The following is a 23,180-nucleotide window of genomic DNA, read 5'->3' as shown; positions in this document are numbered from 1 at the left end:
TCTTTGTCCAACTAGCGCCAGACACCCCGGCCCGCGTCCCCCCGCCTCCTCCCCTCCTCCCTCCTCCTTCTCCCAGTCACCTCATATAACCCTGAGCTGCCGGCTAATTCCCGGAGCCCCCGCCCCACCTTCCTTTACCTTGCCTGCCTACAGCCGGGACTAAGGCAATGCACTTCTGTAACCTCCCCCACCTTCCCCCCCCCCCCCCCCCCCCTACCTACTCTGGATCCTCATAGGAGCTTCCTTGAAAGGCCACTTCTAAGCTAGTGCCCCTGCCCCGAATCCTATCTGTTCCCACCATCACCTGGCGCCTGCCCCATAAGCGCTTAACCCCTAAGAGGCGGAGGTAATAAGGAGGGGGGCGGGGGGAGGAATGAAGAAGGAGGTAAGGGCGGGAGTTGTATCCGCCTGTCTTTTTTTTTTTTTTCTGCTTTCCACCCTGGAGAAACTACCGAGCAGTAATGGGTGCCGCCCCCATCCGAAGCTGCCCCCATCTCTTTCACTCGGGGTCGCAGGCAACACGCGGCCGAGACAATTGTCTGATTCTCCGACACATTGTCTGTTTCACCCACAGCTGAACCAGTCACCTATGTGTGGGGGCGGGAGCTGTGTCCTACCCTGAGGAATTGAGGGGAGAGGGTGGAGGGAGGACAGGGAGACAAGAGTAGGTGGAAGACTGTCGGTAAGCAACAGTTCTTTAATGCACCCCCCCCACACACACACACACTTTTTTTCTTTCATTTCTACACACACAACCATCCAACTAGGGACAGGGAGGAGACTGATGTTCTGTGAAAGCAGGGAACTGGTTCTCCCAGCGGTCCCTTCTGTTTATTTCCCTCCTCCACTTCTTCCCTCCTCCTCTTCCCCTATCCCTTTACCCCCACACTCCCTCAGCCCCTAACAGCTGTGAAACCAGCAGTAAAGCACTGCAGTCATGAGACATCCTAGACCTGAGGCGTTTGCCCTGCCCTGTATCCTCCATTAGAGACTTCTTTTGTCTTGGAAAGGCTTCCAAGCCACCAAATTCTGGAATGGGAAAAGACTGGGAGAGGGCACTTGCTTCCTTGCTACCCTTCCTCCTCGACCTGGCACCAAGAATAGTTGGTTCTGTTGGGACCAGCCTGGCTGTCTGCTTGGCAAGAAAGGGGTGATAGCCTAGGTGGGAGCCACCTGTCAAGGAAAGGGTTGGGGGAAAAAACCGAGATTTCTAAAGAACTCATTTCTAGGTTTTTTGTATTGAGTTCTGCACCAAAGTCCATCACCTTTCCATCTTTCCAGGGTCTCACTTGGTTTCGTTGACCACAGTTTTCAGCTGGACCAAAAACATCATGTCCTAGGGAGACTCCCTCTTCTTAGCCAGTCTGGCAGAGCCTCCCTTTTGTAAAGTTTCATTCCTAGCAGTACAGAATTCTGCCTCCCTGCTTAAGTTAAATTTTTTTTAAAAGGCAGAATAAAGGCCTTTAGAGTTTGAACCCATGTCATTTACTCTATTAAAAACCACCTCTCCACTATTCATTATTGCTCCATCGCCATGGCTACCAGTTCCTTGGTCCCTCCCTGTTTCTGCAGCCCCACAAGAGTCATCCAAGTAGAAGCAAGCAGGATACTTCATAATTTCGGTTGATCATGATGGGTGACCCCCAGAAAGCCAACCTAGGTTATAGGTACTTCATGGGGATCAGAATCCTCTTCAAATCATAGCTCAGGAGACCCTGACAATGTATTCACTCTTATTCGTCAGCCAGAGGACACACAGTGGAGCATTAAGCACTTTGTGACAGGGCTGGGGCTACCAAGAAAGGCACCTGCCCCCCCAACAAAACAAAACAAAAAACCAGTTCTTTCTCCTGCAGAGGCCTGGATTCTAAAGGAGAAGACAGCGTGTAAATGACTAGGTAGGAAAACATATGTGTGCGTGTATGTATGTGTGTATGTATAGTAAATGAAGGTAATATGATGGTAGCTAACATTTTATATAGCACTTAACCATGCACTGTGCTGAACGCTTCACAATGATTATCTTACTTGATCCTCACAACAACCCCTGGGAGGTAGGTGCTACTACTGTCCGCATTTTACATATGAGGAAACTGAGGCAAATGAACGTTAAGTGACTTGCCCAGGGTCACACAGCTAATAAGTGCCTGAAGCTGTATTTGAACTCTAGGTACAGTACTGTATCCCCTGTACCACTCGGCATTAGAAACTGGGGGGACTTGGAAAGGCTGCCTGCACAAAAGGAGGGTTTGAGCAGAGTTTTGGAGGAAGCCCAGAGGTAGAAGTGAGGGGGCAAATCATTGCAGGCATGGAGAACAGCCAGTAGGAAGGTACAGAGATGATAGACAGAGTATTACATTTGAGGATCTGCAAGTAGGCCAATGTAGTTGAATCCCTGAGTGCATTGAGGGGAATAAGGTATAAGAAGGCTAGGAAAGGAGGGAAGGGGCCAGATTATGAAGAGTTTTAAATACCAAACAGAGCGCTGTCTGTATTAATACTGTATTAATCTTGGACTTAATAGGGAGCCACTTGAGCTCATTGAATAGGTGACATGGGTCAGACCCAAAGCTCTAGAAAAAGCCAAAACACTTTGGCATTTTTCTAAATTCGTCCTTCCCTTAGGTAGAGAGTGAATAGGAATGGGGAAAGATTCGAGGCAAGGAACCCAATTAAAAGCTGTTGCAGTAGTTCAGGTAAGAGGTGAATTATAATTGTGGCCATGTGAGTGGAGGGAAAGGGATATTTACAAGAGACGTTGTGAAGGTAGGAAAAAAAAACCCAAGATTTGGCAACAGATTGGGTATGTGGAATGCGTGTGAATAAGGAGTCAAAGATGAGCCTGGGTAATTGAGAAAATGGTGGTACCCTTTACAGTAATAGGACAGTTAGGAAGAAGAAACGGTTTGAAGGGAAAGGTAATTAGTTCTGTTTTGGATACGTTGAGTGTGAAATACCTCCAGGACGTCCAAGTTGATGTCTAAGAGGCAGTTGAAGATGTATGACTGTAGCTGAGTGGAGTGACCAGGGCAGGATATAGATACAGATATAGATTTGGTTATGGATATAAAGATGTCTAGGGATCATGTGGATAGAGATGACAACTGAACTGATAGGAGTGGGCGAGATCACTAAATGAGACAGTGTAGAGTAAAAAGAGAAAGGGGCTCAGGATGGAGGCTTGGGGGACGCATACAGTTTGGGCATGGCATGAATAAGAAACAGCAAAAAAAGACTGAAGAGTTCACGTTGTTCTCTCCTGAGTTTACTTCTTCCCTGGCTTTGCTTCTGTTCTCTAGCTCATTAGTAGCTATCTCATTCTCTTCAAGGTCATCTGATTCTTTGACATTTCCCTGGAAATGCTGTGGTTAGTAAGCCTCTTCCCTGCAGGGAAAGCCATGGCCTTTTTTTTCCCCAGTTACCTCTTTCGTGTCATATTAGGCCTCAGCTATAAACTTCAGCTAAGGTATTAACTTCTTGGCTACTTGCTTATTCTGTTTACCATCCACTGGAATATGCTGTGGTTAGTAAGTCTCCCTAGGAGGGAAGGACTATAGTTTTATTGGCAGGTATCTATTATTCAAAATGCTTTGTTATATTGTTCAGAAAACTTATTATTATACTGTTTAAATCTAGGTTTATGTGACTAGACAGTTTGAACCCAGGATGTCACCCTGATCTTGGAAACCCTAGGAATGCCAGAGATAGTTACAAAAACTAAAACATTTTTCTTTTGGGTCACCCAGGCTTGTGTTTTGGGTTCTACTTGTATTTGGCTTTGCCCAAATTTTACTGAATGTTTATATTTACTGATCCCCATCTCAATCTACTTTGCTTTCAAGCTCACTTGTCTGGCAATTCATATGCAGATGCCCTGGTCTAAATCCCATATATGATGTAAGCCATATAGATGAGAGGGAGCCACACCATTTCTGACTTGCTCTCCTCTACTAAATGACCTAATATATTTCTTTCTAAAACCATTTCAGATTTTGGGGTTTGTTCTTGTGACTGACACTATGAACTACTTCCCCTTAGTTAATCAACTAGCATTGATTAAAAGTGCCAACTATGTGCCAGGCACTGTGCAAAGTGCTATGGATGCAAGGAAAAGCAAACAAAACAAAACAAAACAGTCCCTGCTCTCAAGGAGCTCATTGTCTAATGCAGGAGTCACCACTTAAACAACTATGTACAAAAGAAGCATATACAGGACCACTTGGGGGTAATCTTAGAGAGGAAGACATTAAGATTAAAGAGGATTGGGAAAGTCTTCTTGCAGAAAGTAGGGCTTTGGCTGAGACTTGATGGAATTCTAGGAAACTAGGAAGTGGAGATGAGGAAGGAGAAAGTTCCAGGCAAGGGGGAGAGCTAGTAAAAATAATTTGAAGTTGAGAGATGGGGAATCCCAAAGAGGCCAGGGTCACTGGATCTTAGAGTAGCGGAATGTGCTAAGGTATAAGAAGACTGGAAAGTTAGAAAGGGGCCAGGTTATAAAGAATTTTTGTGTCTTCTGGTGAAGAAGATGGCAGGGGTATATCTCTGACTTTTAAAGCTTTTTATAACCTGGCCCCTTCCTAACTTTCCAGTCTTCTTATACCTTAGCCACTCCACTATTCTCCTAGTGAAGAAGATGGCAGGTGCTGAATCCAGGATCACATCTGGTTTTTGAATTCCTCTTAGGTGCCTCTGACTCCTTTTCAGTTCATCTGTTGTTAACTTATGGTCAGAAACTCACTTTAATTATTTTTTTCCCGTGAGCCTTAGAAATACCTAGGGTTTTATTTCCTAAAATGGAAAAGTTGCTGAGTGAAACTATGGTGTGGGAAGTTGCTTTAAACCTCACCCCCACCATGTCCCTCTGATATTTACAGAATGCTAAGTAGATTAGTGACTTGTACTGCTTCCTCATACTTAAAAAGAGTCATAGCCTTTCTACATCATCAATGTGGATTTTCCCTTCATTGGTTCAGTTGTTCAGATCATAATCCATTCATACTTTCTACTACTGAATGACTCTTGTCTATCTTCTCTCATAGATCCTTGCCATGGGACCTACCCAATGTACTGTAGGCCTCCCCCCAAGTCTTATTTGTATTTCATGGGTAAGCATATGGGGTGTTCATCTTTTATTAGTCAACCTTGCTACCTGCCTTATGCAGCTTTCTTCCTGATTATATGCTTCTTGGGTGATAGCCCTTGCAAGACTTGCTGTGCACTGGATTGTACCCAAAAGCATGCAAGGGCATTTTAAATATCCAAAATTTTTGGAGTGGCGTCTAATCAATACTGTGATAAGACTCTAAAATCTAAATACTTTGGCCCTTTGTTGTTGTTGTTCAGTCATGTCCAACTCTTCATGACCCCATTTGGGGTTTTCTAGACAAAGATACTAGAATGATTTGCCATTTCCTTCTCTGGCTTATTTTACAGAAGGAGAAAACTGATGCAAACAAGCTTAAGTGACTTGCCCAGGGTCACACAGTAAGTATCTGTGGTCACATTTGAACTCAGGTCTTCCTGACTCCAGGCCCAGAGCTCTATCTATCCCCTGTGCCACATAGCTGGTCCTGATCTTATATTAAAAACCTCTCTACCTCCTCACCCCATATTCCCCCAAATAAATTCTATCTACTTTTGGCCTCTTCATTTGTTTAAAAAAAAGAAAGAATTGTACTGTAACTTCCTTATACCATTAACAAGTGGAATTCAGTATAAAGTAGGGCCATCTTGGACCTCCTAACCAAGAAAGGATGATGAAGGGAAGGCTTATTACCAAAGGACCTAAAACATGAGATTATAAAGTGGAACCACATCGATATGTTATGGATACTTACAAGGGACATTACAGTAGAAATTTCATATGCTTGGCGTGACCACCAGAAAATGGTTCTGGTTACTATGGCTCTGGTCCTAGCAGAGACATACTTTGGCTCTATGGATTGGATGCCCCCAGTGTATGGAAGGATACAGGGAAACAGGGTATTTTGACTGTCACTGCTTCCTCTATCCACTGCTGGGTTTATGAATACATGGGCAATCGGTAGATAGACTATAAAAGAAAGACAATGTGCAAGAGGAGCAGGGGAAAAAGGCTCCTTATTCTTACTCTTTGACAGTGGCCCATTAGGGAGACACATGGAGACAAACCCTCGATTTTCAACTCCAGTGGAGGAGAGCCTGAGTATGGATAAATTTCAATGGTGAATAATCCCAAAATTCAATTTTTGGGGTCTGGGCTTGGGGTATATTACATTTCACCAGTTTTACTCTCCTAATTATGTTTTCTGTGTGTTAATAATTAAATTATTGTTACCAGAGCAATCTTCCTACTCTACAGGTTCAACCAGGCCACTCCCTGCTAAAACAAAACAAAACAAAACAAAACAAAAAAAGAAATCCTTAGGTAGTTCCTTATTGTCTATATGATACAATACTAGTTTATCCAGGTATTTAAAGCCTTCCATAATCTGTCTTTAACCTCTTCTAGCCTCATTTCATATTACCCCATTTAAAAAACTCTACGTTGCAACAAATTTGGTTAACCACTTGTGTGATCTCATCTTGCACCATTCTACGTCTGTGAATTTATGTAAGCTATTTTATTATCCATGTTTAGAATGCATTTCCTCTTCATATTGGCCTGCTGAAATCCTGCTCTGATTTTTCCAAGGCCCAGCTCAGGTGCTATTCATCCACAAAGCCTTCTGTGACAGTCTTTCCCCTCTCCATAGCTCTCCCTCCCCCCCATGAAAGATATCTCTTTCCTCAAATTTTCCTACAGCACAATATCTCTCCTTTATCTTTCTCGCATTCCACCAGATATAATGCCTATTTCTATAATGTGTGTTATACCTGGGTAGCCAGGTGACTGAAGTCAGCAAAACCTTAGTTTAAATCTTGCCTCAGACACTTATTAGCTGTGTGACTTTGGGTAAATCCCTTAATTGCTCTCAGCCTCAGTTTCCTTAACTGTAAAATCAAGTCAAAGAACATTTATTAAATGCCTTAATTGTTCCTGAGCAAAAAAACTGTTCCTCTTCTCAAAGAACTCAGAGTCTAACAGGGGAGACAACATGCAAACAAATAGGTACGAAGATATGTAAAAGAAAAATTAAAAATACTCCACAGAGGGAAAGCACTAGTATTAGGAGGGTTTGGAAAAGACTTCTTACAGAAGACAGGACTTAGCTGAGACTTGAAGGAATCCAGGGGAGCCAGGATACAGAAATGAGGAGGGAGAGAGTTCCAGGAATAGAGGACAGCCAGTGAAAATTCACAGGTAGGAGATGGAGTGTCTTGTGCAAGGAGCCGCAAGGAGGCCATCATCACTGGATTATAAAGTATGTGATAGGAAGTGGGGGGGGGGGCAGGCTTAGGAGAGGAGGGAGTAGGAGCCAGAAGCCAGATTTTGAAGGGCTTTGGAAGCCAAAAAGAAGATTTTATAGTTGACCCTGAAAAAACTAGGGAACCACTGAAGTTTTATTGAATAGACAGGTGATATGGTTAGATTTTTACTTTAGTAAGATCAATTTGATGGCTGAGTAAATGATGGATTGGAATGAGGCAGGAATACCAGCCAGCAGGGTGTTGCAGTAGTCCAGGAGTGAGGTGATAAGGGCCTGCACCAGAGTGATTGCAGTGTCAGAGGAGAGAAGGGGATCTATATGAGAGTTATGATAAAGATAGAAACTACAGGACTTAGCAACTGATTTGGATATAGGGGATGAGAGAGAGAGAGTGAGGAGATGAGTATGACAGAACACTCTGATAAGCTATACCAGACTACAGCTCTCCCTTGTCAACGTCGATCGCCACCTGCTCTACAATTTATAGTACTATGGAGTTGCTTGGGCTCCTGAGAGGTGGGATAACTTGCCCGGGGTCCCATAACCAGTGTGTGTCAGAGGTGAGACTGGAACTCAGATGTGCTAAAATCAGAGGCTGGGTCTCCAGTCATTCTTTATAAGTTGCAGAAAAGGTGTCAACCTGCACTGATAGAAGGGGTTTCCTTATTTGGCAGGTCTCTATACCAATGAAATGACAAATCTCTTCTCTATCCCTTTCAAGTCCCCATTAGCTCTAAATCTATGATCCTATTATGACACCCACTCTGGGCTACTGTCCTAATTTAGCCCTTGCACTAAAGGTTTGGAATCCCAGAGGGTGGCTGTTATACTTGGTTTCTAGGGTGGCTACCCTGTGGCCTAATTCGCTAGTCCATGAACCCCAACTAGTGTATTTCCTCTTAATAATCAGTCAGTAGGCAATTAATTTTCAGCAAAGGCATTTACTAAGATGGTAAAGTAAGAACAGTTGTTACAATATGTACCTCTCCCTGCCTCCACCTAAGACCTAAGGCAGTTTCCCATAAAGGAACCATACATGGGGAGAGTGTGCTTAAATTTAGAGCACAATGGTAATGAAGCTCAGATGTAGGATTACCTGTATGGCAAAGGGTAACCCACAACTTCTTGTACTGAATTGTGTGGAAGTCCTTTCTCTTTTTGTGAAATATTTACACAGCTGTCTTTGGGTCAGTGTCTCTGCTGGGAAAACAGTTGAGCTGGACTTCCAGGTTCTGCTCCTTTCCTGAGTCTATAGCTGGCACTCTTCTGCATTGCAAGGTCTTAAAGCTGCTTCCTTCCTCAGGTGATTATATATGTATCCAGGTCTTTCCTGCTCTATGACTCTGCTTCTAGAGGGTCCAGTAATTCTGCTGACTTAACTGGGACAGGGGAAATGGTAGAGGGAAAATGCTGAATGCCTTTAGGTTTTTACATAAAGACCAACAGTCATGTCTGATTCTCTCAGCCAATCACAGGATGTGGTTCCATTTGCCTTCTTCCAAGTGGCCACTGTCCTATAATCCTCTCAAACAGATTAAGGACTTAATTACACATTGTTGTGATATTATAGGAAAATTACTTAATACCTTCTTTTATGTTGTGATTACATGTAAAGGAGCTCTGTGATCACATCTTTTGAGGTGGGAGGTAAACCTCCCTTACATTACGGTCCTTTTAACCTCCATCTAGTGGTTAAATTTGGCTTCTCTAAATTATCTTACGATGTATAGGAAGAAATGTGACACAAGGAAACTACTCTTGAGTATTGTTTGATGTTCGATAAGTTCAATTAATTGCATTGTTTTTTTAATTGCATTGTTCTTAAACCTGCATTTTTTGAATGCCTTTCTTTGACCTTTCCAGGTGATTGGTTACTAGGTGATTTTTTTTTTTTTACCCTTAGCAACTCATGAAGTGTGCCTCCTAACTCATAAAAGGGCGGTGATTTGTATTGGAGAAGGGAGTGCCAAAACCTAGAAGTGTTGAGTTGGCAACCTAGGACTAAACCCAGGATTATTAAGTTGGAAGGAGCCATGCCCTAAAATTTCAGATGGAGGCTTCTTAGAAAGGAGGAGAATTCCCAGGATCCTATAGAATAAGCAAGAAGGTATGCCCCCATTGTTTGATGGATTTCAATTAAATAAAGATATTCTAGAGCTTATGTATACACACTCAATTTATGTAAAGAGGAATTTACGATTATTTCATGGTTGTACTGCAATTTTGTATTAAAATGCTATATCTGAATGTCAGCTCAACTTAACATGGCTGATCAGGAGGGAGTATCACCTCTCGGCTTACTTTTAAAATGTAGTGAGGTCATCACGTAATTTTTTGGTGTCACAGTGTTCTACAAGAGTATCCGTCACTTGTAACGAAAGTAAGCTCTATCAATGTCATGTCATGGATGAAGAGACCAGGGCACAGACATTAATTGACTTTCGTCTTGCTATATAATGTCTGAGTTATTCATGACCAAAAGTCCTCAGTCCAGTGTTTATCCCACAGAACAATACTGCCTCTTAGTTAAACTCCTCAACCCTCTTGCTGACCTATCACATTGAATGAATTCCACAAGTTCTCTGGATGCTGGCTTTCTCATTTAAATTGTGACTAATAAATATACTTTTCTAAACATAAGTGCTTTAGAGAAAGGCCGCTGGTTATGTTGGAGGATTTATGACAGGAAATGGACCAGAGAAGCAGTCTATGATGGTGAAAAGAGGGCTGACTGACCTCAGTCCGTGAGACCTGTATTTAAGGCAGGGGTATGCATGAGCTAGGTGGAACAGTGCTGGGCCTGGAAGCAGGAAGGCTCATCTTCCTGAGTTCAAATCTGGCTTCAGACACTTAGTAGCTGTGTGACCCTGGGCAAGTCACTTAATCTCTATTTGCCTCAGTTTCTTCATCTATAAAATGACCTGATGCAATCCAATATAGGTTCTACATATCCCTTCTCACTAAACATATTTTCACAATAGTCAAGTTGTGAAGAACTATAACCAATGGAATGAACCACGAGAAAGAAGAAACGAAACAGAAACAGAAACAAACAAACAAAAAGCAAATAGTTTGCCTCATCTGCATTCAGACTCTATAGTTCTTTTTTCTGGACGTGAATCACTTTTTCCATCGTGAGTCTTTTGGAGTTGTCTTAGAACCTTGCATTGCTGAGAAGAGCCAAGTCTATCAAAGTGAGTCATCAGAGATGCCATGTGTCTGTAATCGTGTATAACGTTCTCCTGGTTCTGCTCCCCTCAGCATCAGATCACATAGGTCTTTCCAGGTTATTATGAAGTCCGTCTGTTCCTCATTTCTTATAGCACAATGGTATTCCATTACATTCTTATACCACAACTTGTTTAACCATTCCCCAATTGATGGGCATCCCCTTGATTTCCAGTTCTTTGCCACCACAAAAAGAGCTGCTGTAAATATTTTTGAATATACGGGTCTTTCTTTGTTTTGTTTTTAATCACGATAACACGAAGACTATCTACTAAGCCATGATGGGGTAAGGAAAAGGGTGATTGGCATTAAGGAGAAAGGATAGACCCTGATGGCATGCAGCCTTCAAAGTACCAAAGATAATGGATAATGACCATGAGTGCTAGAAACTACCTGAGGCTTTTCCATCTATCTATCTATCTATCTATCTATCTATCTATCTATCTATCTATCTATCTGTCTGTCTATCTGTCTATCTCTCTATCATCTATCCATACACACATATATGTATATACATATACACACACACATATATATATATATATACACATATATGTATATATCAGATTTTTTCATTAAGAACTAGAATAAAACATTTTATAGCTAATGATTCAGCAAGCTTTTATTAAGTTACTACTATGTGCCGGGCCTTGTGCTAGACACTGAGGGATGCAAAGAGAAACAATGAAAGAATCCCAACTCTTAGGGAACTTGCATTCTTATGGAGGAAACAAGGACGTAAGTTTATACAGAATAAATACCATTGCATCTGGGGCCACCTCCAGTCGTCCTGATCTCTATCTTGCCACTGGACCCAGGTGGCTCAGGAGGAGAAAGTGAGGCTGGTGACTTTGCACAGCCCCACCTCACTTAAATCCAATTCACTTTCAAGTCATGACATCACCTTCCTGATGTGATTGGTCCTCTTCAAGAAGGAAGGACAAACAACAAATGAACAAATGAATGTCTGAGACCAGATTGAATTTGGGAAGATGAGTCTTCCTGACTCCAGGCCCATCACTCTAACCACTGAGCCATCTAGCTGCCTCATGTATTTATTAATGGGTCTTAATGTAAGTGGTTGATTAGGGGAGCTCCCCATGTGACTGTGAGCCTTTGTCTGGCACTCTGAATGCACTTCCCCAAACACCGTTCGGTCTGGCCTATAGACATCTAGTTAAGAAAGAAAATGATTGATGATTGGTTAAAAGTCTCAGTGAATGAGTTGCACCAAGGTGAATAGTTTGGTTCAAAATAGGGAGGATGGATATCAAATGAAGCTTGTGATAGAACGTAAAAGGGATCTTCATCTTAAGATGTGTTGGAGACATCTTAAAACAAAATATACAGAAAATTGAGCATCATCCTTCTAGTCATGAAGGCTGGAAATCTCAGTGTTATCCTTGACTCTTCATTCTTACTCTCCCATATCACTGGTCAAGTCTTGTCTTTTCTACTTTTTAACATCTCTCCTATGTGCCCACTTCTCCTCTGACACTGTGACCATCCTGGTATATAGACCCTATCATCTTATCACCTGGATTCTTATGATAGCCTATTGGTTGGTAACTTCCTCAAATGTCTCCCCATTTCAATCTATCCTTTACTCAGCCACCAAATTGATCTTCCTAAAAGATCAAGTGTGACTATGTCACAGCATTCTAACCTTTCCAAGGCTTCTTACACTTTATCCCTCCCCCCCCCCCACCCCTGCCCCATGTAATTCAGTGACAATAACATCCTTGCCGTTCCTCAGAGAAGACACTCCATCTCTAGATTTCGAGGGTTTTCAAAATCTGGTTTGTCCCCCAGAACTGGAACTCTCCATCTCCATCTCCTGGCCTCCTTCAAATTTCAACTAAAGTTTCATCTTCTGTAAGAAGCCTTTACCAGTTCTCCTTAATCTTAGTGCCTTCGTTTTAAGACTTGTTGTTCACTCGTGTCAGACTCTTTGTGACCTTACTTGGAGTTTTCTTGGCAGAGATACTGCAGTGGTGTGCCATTTCCTTCTCCAAGTTCATTTTACAGATGAGGAACTCAGGCAAATGGGGTTAAGTGACTTGCCCAAGGTTGCACAGCTAGTGTCTGAGGCCACATTTGAACTCAGAATAATATCTTTCTGACTCCAGGCCCACCACTCTATCCACTGTGCCACCTAGTGGCCCTCCTCTTTAAGACCATACCAGTTTCTTCTGTATATATCTTGCTTGTATGTAATTGTTTGCATGTCATTTCTTATATGTTTGCATGTGAGCTCTTTGACTATAGGGACTGTTTTTTGCCTTTCTTCGTAACCTCAGCAATTAGCATAGTATCTGGTAAATATAAAGTATAAATGTTAGTTGACTGATTTACCTTAAGTGCAGCTGGGGTGAGGATTCTGTTTTAATGGATGTTTTGGGGGTAGAAGCATATGGGGAAATGCATGCGTTGACCTTACAGGAGAAGCAATTCCTGCCCATTTTGCTTTTATTTTTTCCTTTGTGAGCATATGTCATAGGCCTTAAAATGGACTTTTCCAAATGAAGAGACAGCAGGAACCGAGGCACTTGTGAAGTATCCTAGAAAATGACATGAATGCTACATGTGCTTGTCCTCAGACCCTAAGAGGAGTTCAGGGGCAGTGTTGTTCCTGGTCCCTGCCTCCTTTTTAGAGGAAGGGAAATTTCCCAAACCCTGTGATCTCAGACTCTAACCTTCTATTCAGAGAGGGAGATTTCTTGAGTAGTGACGATTCCCGTGGATGATTTGTGAGTAATTCAAGTTCCAAAGTTTGGGAACCCAACCTTCTATGCAAAGAAGGAGACTTTTCTGTTCTGTGTGCTTCTTGGAGAGATGGTCAGATCATGCACACAACTGTTGGTTCTGGGAGGAACAGCAGCAAGGTCCTGAAGTCACAAAATGGGAGAGCAGGAGATTGGGACCTTGCTACTCTTCCTATTTTCCCCTGCCCCTTCCTACCCCATTCTCCCCCCCCCCCCAAACCCCCACTCCCTGTGAATTATTCAATCAGTGCAGAAGGGCTCGTCAAGCAGTTTCAAAGTGCGTTTTCCTTTTCAGAGGGAGACTAAGCGATAGGTTAGCATCACAAGTCTAAGGAACATTGTGGGAGAAAGAGATTCACTGTATTGGCAGAGAGGTGTCTAAATTCAGTTTCTTGGTGAGGACTCTGTAGTCACAGAGTGGGATTGAATGTGGAGGATTTTAGGACCCTTTCAAAAAGTGACTCAGTCCAGGCTACACACACCCTCAACCTTACCCCCACTGGAGAGGAAAGAGAATTGTGTTGATTATGTATGGGCCATTGAGAGTCCTTTTATGTGCGTTCTCCATTTGCTTATTGGTTCCAGAAAGGCCTTTGTGTTTTGTGCCTTTTTCTATAGGGTGAAATTAGGACCTTTCTATGCTCAATATACATTTATTACTTTGATTGCTTGTAGAGGAGTTGGAGAATCCTGTTACTCACATTTGTTGTAACCTAGACACAAGATAGTTTCAGAGAATTCCCAGAATAACCTCTGGGTATGAACAAGGAAGAGCACAAAGGAATGTTCTTTTAGGGTAGCCCTCAAGATTAAACTCGAATGTGTATGAAATCAGAGATTGGGGACCCTGAACCGTAAGTTACATAAATATAATCAGTCGAATAGCACGTCTTGGTATTCCTTAGGCAAAGGTAGCTGGAGGAACACAGATGTTCAAAATTTCTGTTCCATTCAACAGATATATATATTAAGAACTGATTATGTGCGGAAGACAGTGCCAGGTACTAGAGGAGTTACAGAGATGCAGATGACAGGGCTTCCTGCCCCAAGGAGTTTACAGTCTGGTTTCCTAAGAGAATTTTCAGTGATGAGTCCTCTAAACATTTTTAGTGATTTTAGAAGCTGGTGAAGAAATAAAGGAGAATTTGAGGCATGTAATGAGAAATCGAGATTCTAAAAGTTCTTGATAAATGAAGTAATTCTGCTTGGAAATATCTAACTCTCTTTGTTGTCGTTGTTCAGTCATGTCCAACTCTTCCTCACTATACTGTCCAAGGGGTTTTCTTGGCAAAGACACTGGAGCCATTTGCCATTTCCTTCTCTAAGCGAGGATTGAAAGCAAACAGACGTTGAGACTTGCCCAGGGTTATATAGCTAGTAAATGTTAGAGGCCAGATTTGAACTAAGGGCTTCCTGACTCCAGGCCCAGCAGTCCATCCATTGAGTCACCTAGCAACCTCTTAGGCAGACAGAGGTTAAGTGTCTTGCCTAGGGTCACACAGCTAGCATCTGAGGCTGGATTTGAATTCAGGTAGTGCTCCATCCACTGAGCCTTCTAGCTGCCCCATCTAAGTTTCTTACTATCTAACTTGTTTACCTTGTGCTGGGTTGACATTGCTAACGTAGCCTAAAAGCTTCTTCATTATAGTATAAGATGATGGTTTAAAAAGAGTAAAACTTCAGCGGTTCGGAGGTCTTCTTTTTGGTGTCAGCTCAATTAAAATGTATCAAGTCCACTGTCCTGGAGCCAAGCAGGTTACATTTGTCCCTTCCATTTCTAGGGTACCCTGCCTCTTCTATAATGCTGACACTTACTAGCTATGTGACCCCAGGCAAATCCATCAATGTTTTTTGACTACCTCTCTTTCTTCCTCTGTAAAATGAGGATCATAATAGCCCTTAGCTCCCAGGATTGGTGGGAGGTTCAAACGAAATGAACATATAGATAAAGTCCTCTGCAAATCTTAAAGCATGACATAAATGCTAGTTTTTATAATTATTAATATTACTGTCATTAATGTTATTGTCATTATTATGCCGTCTCTGGAGAGAGTGGGCTCAGACTAAGCTTAGTTTCTATGCAATATGAGTCCCACCAAATTCAATTCATAGTAGGCAATTAAATGCCTACTATGTGCTAGGTATTGCACTAAGTCCTGGGGATACAAAAAAGAGGCAAAAGATAATCTTTGCACTCAAGGAACTTACAAGTTTAATGGGGAAGACAACATGCAAACAAATATATACAAAGTAAACTATATACAGGATAAATAGGAAATAATTTAAAAAGAGAAAGCATTGGAGTTAAGAGGAGTTAGGGAAGGCTTCCTATAGCAGGCCGGATTTTTGTTGAGATTTAAAGGAAGCCAGGGACGCCAGTAGTCAGAGCAAAGGAGGCAAAGGGTACTAGGCACAGGAGGTAGCTTGCTGGATGAAGATGAGTCTCTGGTTCACTTACCTCTAGGCTGAGTCATTTTAACTCTGAAGGTCATATCTTGTTCCCCTTTCCCCCAGAGATTCTTAACCTGAGGTCTGTAACCTTATTTAAATGTTTTTTTGATAACTGCATTTCAATAAAATTGGTTTCCTTTGTAATCCTGTGTGTTTTATGCATTTAAAAACAGTATTCTGAGAAGGAGTCCATTAAGTTTTACTGGACTGCCAAAGGGGTCCACGACTTAAAATAAGTTAAGAAACTCAGCCCTAATTAGGCTTTTCTCTTTTATTTATTTATTTTTAATGCTTCCTTCCTCTATGGGGCCACACTTACCCAAAATTATCCTGCTTCTCTTTTGCTTGTCCCCAGACCGTTATTTGAACTCTGGAAATGAAGTAAGGCTAGTGAAACTGTAGTTGGACATGAGACTGGAAAAAAGAGCCTGATTGTCACCTCTCATTGGGAAGCTTTCCTCCTAGGGAAGAGTGAATTGACATTGGTAATAAGCCAATGATTCTATTTCAGTATTCGGCGCTCTAAAAATAGGCACCTTCAGCCAATCAGCTTTGTAGTGATAGTAAACTGAATTCATGTGTGTGAAATACTTTGCATCAAGAATGGAAGCTCCTTCAGGTCAGGGATTGTACTTGTTATCCACTGTATTCCAGGTGGGAGATGCTAAGGGAATGCTTGGTGGATGAAGTGCTTTTCAATTTTCCACACTTACCACAAAGCAAGGAGTTTCACCTTCACAATTTGCCATGTTGAGAGAGCTAGACATTTTGAGGTTCAGTGACATTAGAGGTTGGCAAAGAAATAAAAAGGAAGAGCAGTTTGAGGCATGTAGCAGGAAATCTAGGTTCTGAAAGTTCTTAGAACGGGAAGTGATTCTATCTGGAGATGTCTAATTATGTTACTATTATGTGTACTGGTGAAATGGAGCCTGACAGCCACTTACCTTTGAGTTCAACCTTTGAAATCTTCTGAAATTAAGAAAAAGCTTAACTCAGTCTTTTCTAGTCATGGATCTGGACTTGATCTTGATACACAATGGGTGTTGGCAGGGAAGGAGGCAGGGTGATAGTTAAAATGACCCATTGCCACGCTGGGGGACTCACACATGAAGTTAGGCATTTTGAGTTTGGCAATGAAAAATGAGAGACAGCAAGGTGGCGTAGTGGATAGAATGCCATGCCTAGAGTCGGGAAGACTCCTCTTCCTGAGTTCAAATCCCATCTCAGACACTTACTAGCTGTGTGACCCTGGATAAATCATTTAACCATATTTGCCTTAGTTTCCTTGTCTATAAAATGAGCTGGAGAAAGAAATGACAAACCACTCCAGTCTTTGCCAAGAAAATCCCAAATGGGGTCACAAAGAGTTGGACACGACTGAAAAATGACTGAAATGAGGGCAAGAGACAGTTGGGGTTTTTGCCTTGCTTTGTATCCCCAGAGTTTAGCACTCTGCCTGGTAAATAGTAAGTGCTTAATAAATGCTGACTGACTGTGAATGGTGATATGTTTGGAAAGGATGAAGAAGCAAGGGGAGGGGTGGGTCTAGGTTACAGAAGCTGAGGCTGAAGAGGCAAGGGTCAGATCCATCTGTGATTTACTGTGAGACCTTGGATATATTGTTTGTTATGAATGCTTTGTGGATTACTGAGATAACAGAAGATTACTGAGGTTAACAGCCAAGTCTTCTTTTCAACCTTTGGAATTTACACAGTCCAGAGCACAGAGGGGAGAAGAGTGTCCCTTCTGGATCTTCCAAGTTGGACGGGCTTTGCTCCAAGAGAGTTACTTCAGCAGGCTGAGAAGAGTCAAAGAAACCTTTCTTCTGTGTAAGAACTCAGCCCGTTCTTTCCCCTTCTCAGTGTAATCCTGTACTGATCAACCATCCTTGTTTTTCGCAGCCTGGCTAGCTCCTCTTCGAAGGAACACCAAATTTTAAGCTATTTACCCTTTTCATGGGACTGATGAATGGTGGACAGAGAGCTGGAAGGAACTTCAGAGATCACCTACTTCTACCCTTCTATTATGCAGATGAGGAAACTGAGTCCCAAAAAGTTAAAGCAATTTTTCCTAGGTCACACCAGGATTAGGTGAAAGAGCTATGAATTGAACCTAGGCCCTCAGGCTCCAAATCTGGCATTTCGCCTCCTAGACCATGCTGCTTTCTTTCTTTTTAAATAAAATAACTTTCCTAGTCTGACCAAACATAGGTGTTTTAATCTATGTATATGAATCCTTTGGAAAAATTATCAAGATCTGGGCTGTTCTGAGCTCTAATTTTAGGCACAATAAGCTAAATTTTGGTCTAGCTATCAATTAATCACTACTGTAACCTTCTGTGGCTTATACAGCTGTGAGTTCCCCCCCCCAACCCCAAAATTGGCTTATCTTGAGCTCCTTATTTGTCATAATGTAAACACTGGTCAGTACATCCTGATCCATTTAATGGAGGGAAGGAGGGGTAGGATGGGGAAAGGCTGAAATGTGGAAACTGAAATCTTCACATTACTTATTTAGGTTCTGGGCCATGGTTGAAGATGGGTTGTTTAGCTGTCTTCCAAATGGCAGCAGTTTTATAACAGGCTGTACGACTGAATGCTCCAGCCATCCCCTATCCTGTGTTTCTCTTCATTCACTTCAGATGGAGAGGTCATAGGATCATAACAGCATAGATTCAGAGCTGGAAGAGACCTCCAAGGACATTCAGTTTAACCCTCTCATTTTACAGGTGAGGAAACTGAGGCCTAGAGAGGTTAAGTGATTTGCCTAAGGGTCCATGGAAGTAGCAGAGATAGAATTCAAACCCTCATCTTTAAAAAAAAATATTTATTTATTTTTAGTTTTCAACATTCATTTCCAAAATATTTTGAGTTCTAAATTTTTTCCCCCTCCCCCTCTTCCCCCCTCCCCAAGATGGTGTGCAATCTGATATAGGCTCTTCATATACATTCATATTAAACATATTTTGACATTAGTCATGTTGTAAAGAAGGATTAGAACCAATGGGAGAAACCATGAAAAAGAAGAAAAAGAAAAGAGAAAGAGCAAATAGTGTGCTTCGATCTGAATTCAGACTCCATAGTTTTTTCTCTGGATGTGGATGGCATTTTCCGTCATGAGTCTTTTGGAGTTGTCTTAGATCCTTGCATTGCTGAGAAGAGGTAAGTGTGTCAAAGTTAATCATCGCACAATGTTGCCGTTATAGTGTATACTGTTCTAGTTCTGCTCACTTCACTTACAAACCTTCATCTTTTGACTTCAAATCCAGCATTTTTTCCACTGCAGTCCAGAGGGGGAAAAAATCATCTTGGCTAAAATGAAGGGTGAGATGAGGTGGAGTGGGAGGAATCATAATTCATAGGAAAGGGAATAAAGTTAGAAAAATGACAGCCCGTAGTAGAAAGGTGGCCGTGAAAGGTGATGGCTATTTGCCACTGGGGGAAGAAAAAGGGCAGTACAGACAGAGTTCATTGGCTCTCCAGCATCCCACGGCCAGGCTGAGTAACTTGTGCAGGTTCACCCTGGGGTTTACAAGAGGCGGCATGTTTGCCTAGCACTTGAGAGTTTTGCAAATTGCTCCAAAGTCATTTTTATTAGTTCAAGTCCAGCTGTTGTTCCCGGGCACTTTCAGTGGTTTGGCCTCCTAGGCCAGTTTGCAATTGCTTGCTGTTGACTCATGTTGTTAAAGGGTGCCACCTGCTTTGAACAGCTTGCCTAGTTCAACTCTAGACACATAACAAAAACACCCAGGCAGGAAGGCAGTAATGAAGCTCACACCTCAAGGTTTACAAGTTGAAGCCAGGCTCTCCTGATGCCAAGTGTGGAGTAAGGTGCAAACCCAAGAGAACCAAATCTAAAGAGTCACAGGCTATTGAAAAGGCTTTCTCCAGGGCCCTCAATGACACTTGGCTTGGGGGCAGGTCTCAGCATCCTTCTCAACGCACCACAGTTTAATAACCATCTCAATGACACTAACAAATTCACAGATGGCCCCACTCCCCATGCTTTTGTTTCACACTAACTATTCAAACTTGCTTCTCAGTTTGGGACAAATCTGCTGAGGTTTTCCTATGATAGTTTCTACCACAATTTATAAGGAAAACAATGTGAAAAGAACTTTGGGAGGCTTGGGGATGAAGGGAGAGCTAATGCCGTGATGTAATTGATGGGCTGATGTAGAAGCATAGATTTATTATTTAACAGATTGGGCAGAGCCAGCATCTACAGAGCAGAGTGTTGGATTTTGTAGTGTTGCCCCCAAATACTAGGTTTAAAAATATGTTGTAAAAAGAGTAAGGTGAAATAGCTCCTCCCACCCTAGCTTTATATAAGCTGAATGATTTTCCTTGATTCACTTTGCAACTTAAAAATCCAAATCTAATCTTAAACAAAAAAAATACATCAATATACTTTTCCTTGATTCACTTTGTAACTTAAAAATCAAATCTAATCTTAAACCAAAAAAATACATCAATATGCTTTGTATGGACATCATACTATTTGGGAACAGAGGTAAGCCATAGACAGATATGATTAAACACCTGTGTTTTCAGCAGGATGACTGTCTCGAGATGTAAAACCCAGAATGTAAGCTTCTTAAGGGCAGGGAATGTTTCTTTCTTTTTTTCCTTCTCATCTTTTACCTTTGTATCCTTGGCATCTAGCATAGTGTCTGAGGAATAGTAGGTGCTTAATAAATGCTTGATGAATGGATGAATGCACAAATCTTAGGTGTGTTAACTTTGTTTGGTGGGCAGAGGGAGGAAAGACCAGGAACTTCCTGTAATAACATTCCAGGAATAACATTCTGGTGTTATTTCTTAAGTCCTATCAATCATGTTTCTTTTTATCCCTTTCAATTTTATGATTTAGTGATTGTGAAAAACTGTTAGTTGTTAATATTTGGTCCTTACTTCAATGCCGTGTGATTTTGTATGAGGCAATCACAACTCTTTTATTCTTTAGTACCTGGTTTAATAAATTGCTTTGGCGAAACAAATAAACCAAAAAACCCGGGACGTGGTGGCCATTCCTTTGGTGGCCTAATGAACCATATAGTTCAGTCTCTCAACACTTTTTAACTGGGTCTATTGCAATAATCTCCTAATTGGTCTCTGTCTCAAGTATCTCACCTGTCTAATCCATCCTCCAGTTAATAGTCAATAAACATTTATTAAGCACCTACTGTGTGCTAGGCATTGTACTAAGTGCTGGAACACACCGTTCTGTGCAACTGATGAAGTGATATCCCTGAAGTAAAAGTCTTTTTGTGTTGCTTCCCTGCTTAGTAAATTCCAATGTCTCCTCATTACGTTTTTCATGTTTGGTTTTGTTTTGTTTTAGATCTCCTTTTGGATCCTAGGTATCCAGGGAGACAGCTGAAGTTGCTTTATCTTCCACACATAGTTGCTGTTTTGGAGAGGTTTGAGAGGTTGTGAGGATCAGAGAAGATATCTAGTCCTCCATCATATTGTTCACATCTCTTTATTATCGTTAGCATTAAATATAAACTCCTCTGTTTAGTATTTAAAGCCCTTCACATTCTGGCTCCAACCTACCTTGTCAGTCTTGTTATACAAGGTATTGAAAATAATGTTTCTTTTTATCTTTGTATTTCCCAGTGCCTAGCACATAGTAGTCACTTAACCTATGTTTGCTGCTTCGTTGATTGGTGTTGAGCCTCTCCAAGCTTAGCTAGATCACCAGCCATAGATGCAAAATTTGTCACTGGGTCCATGCCTGATGTCTTTTCAGGTCAGTAGGACCCACCAGACCCACCAGTAGTTTGTTTCATATGAATCCTGTGGTTGGTCATTGTATTGATCAGAGTTCCTAAACCTTTCAAAGTTTTTGTCCTAATGATTTGTTGGTATTGTGCAAATTGTTGTTTTTTTTGCATTAGTTTGTAAATTTCCCTTAAACCATCCCCTTCATCTTTTCTTATAACACAATACTATTCTGTAGCATGTAGCATACCTTGTTCAGATATTCCTTAATTGATGGGTAACCCCTCAGTTTCCAATTCTTTGCCACTGTAAAAAGTGCTGCTATAAGTATTTTTGTACATTCTTAGAGTCTGTTTTGCTTAGGATTAATCCTTCCCTTAATCTGCCCTCCTTCATAGTTTCTCCTCTTCCTCCTTTCCTTTCCCTCTTGTTTTCCTATTAAGCAAAATGTATTTCTGTATCCAACTTTATATGTGTATAAGTGTATGTGTGTATGTGTATGTGTATGTGTACATATTTGTATGTATGTGTTCTTCTCTCCTTTGACCAGTTCAGATGAGAGTGAGGTTCATGTATTGCCTGCCCCCAGAATCCTTTCCTTTTTGTTTATATAGACTTTATTTACACATCCTGATTATGTGAGATAATTTTCCCCATCCTTCCTTTCTACCTTTTCTCCACTAAAGTATTCATTCCTCTTCACCCTTTCCACTCTTCTGTAAGATCATCAAGACAACAGAATCACTCCTAGGTCTTCTGTCTAGTTAGACTCCTTCTGTTTTCCCCTGATGGTAGTAGGGTTCAGAGAGGGCAGGTGTATCATTTCCCTATATTAGAATGTAAACAGTTTATCCTTGTTTAGTCATTTATGCTGGTTCCCTCATCTTTGCTATTTTGTGTTTCTCTTGACTCTTGTGTTTGCACCTCAGACTTTCTATTCAGCTCTGGTCTTTTAATCAGGAATGCTTGGAAGTCCTCTATTTCATTAAAGATCCATTTTTCCCCCGTGAGATTATACTCAGTTTTGCTGGGTAAGTTATTCGTGGTCATAAGCCTATATTCTTTAACTTCTGGAATATTTCCTATTCCTTTGTAATGGTGGCTAACTAAATTGTGTACAATCTTGACTGTGGTCCCTCAGTTGTTGAATTCTTTTTTTCTAGCTGCTTGCAGTATTTTTTCTTTGACCTAGAAGCTCTGGATTTTGGCTATAGTGCTTCACAGAGTTTTCATTTGGGGGTTTCTTTCAGGTGGTGACAGGTAGATTCTATTTCCACATTTCCCTCTGGGTTTAGGCTAGACATCTTGAAATATGATGTCTAGGCTCTTTTTTTTTGTCATGGCTTTCAGGTAGTGCAGTGGTTCTTAAATTAGCTCTTCTCCATCTGTTTTCCAGGTTGGTTGTTTTTGCTATGAGACATCTTATATTTTCTTCTTTTTTTTCAATCTTTTGACTTTGTTTGTTGTCTCATGGAGTCATTATCTTTTATTTGGTTCATTCTAATTGTCAGGAATTTTTTTAAGCTTGGGTGTGGTTTTGTATCTGTGATAAACTATTATTTCTCTTTCTAATTCCTTCTTCTATAATTCTCATTTTTTCCTGATATTATTCTCTAGCACTCTCATTTCATTTATAAAAAATTCAACTTTCTTTTTAAACT

This window comes from Trichosurus vulpecula, chromosome 9 (genome assembly GCF_011100635.1).
Source record: "Trichosurus vulpecula isolate mTriVul1 chromosome 9, mTriVul1.pri, whole genome shotgun sequence".
Classification (NCBI taxonomy): Eukaryota; Metazoa; Chordata; class Mammalia; order Diprotodontia; family Phalangeridae; genus Trichosurus; species Trichosurus vulpecula.
Note: the sequence above shows the minus strand (reverse complement) of the source record.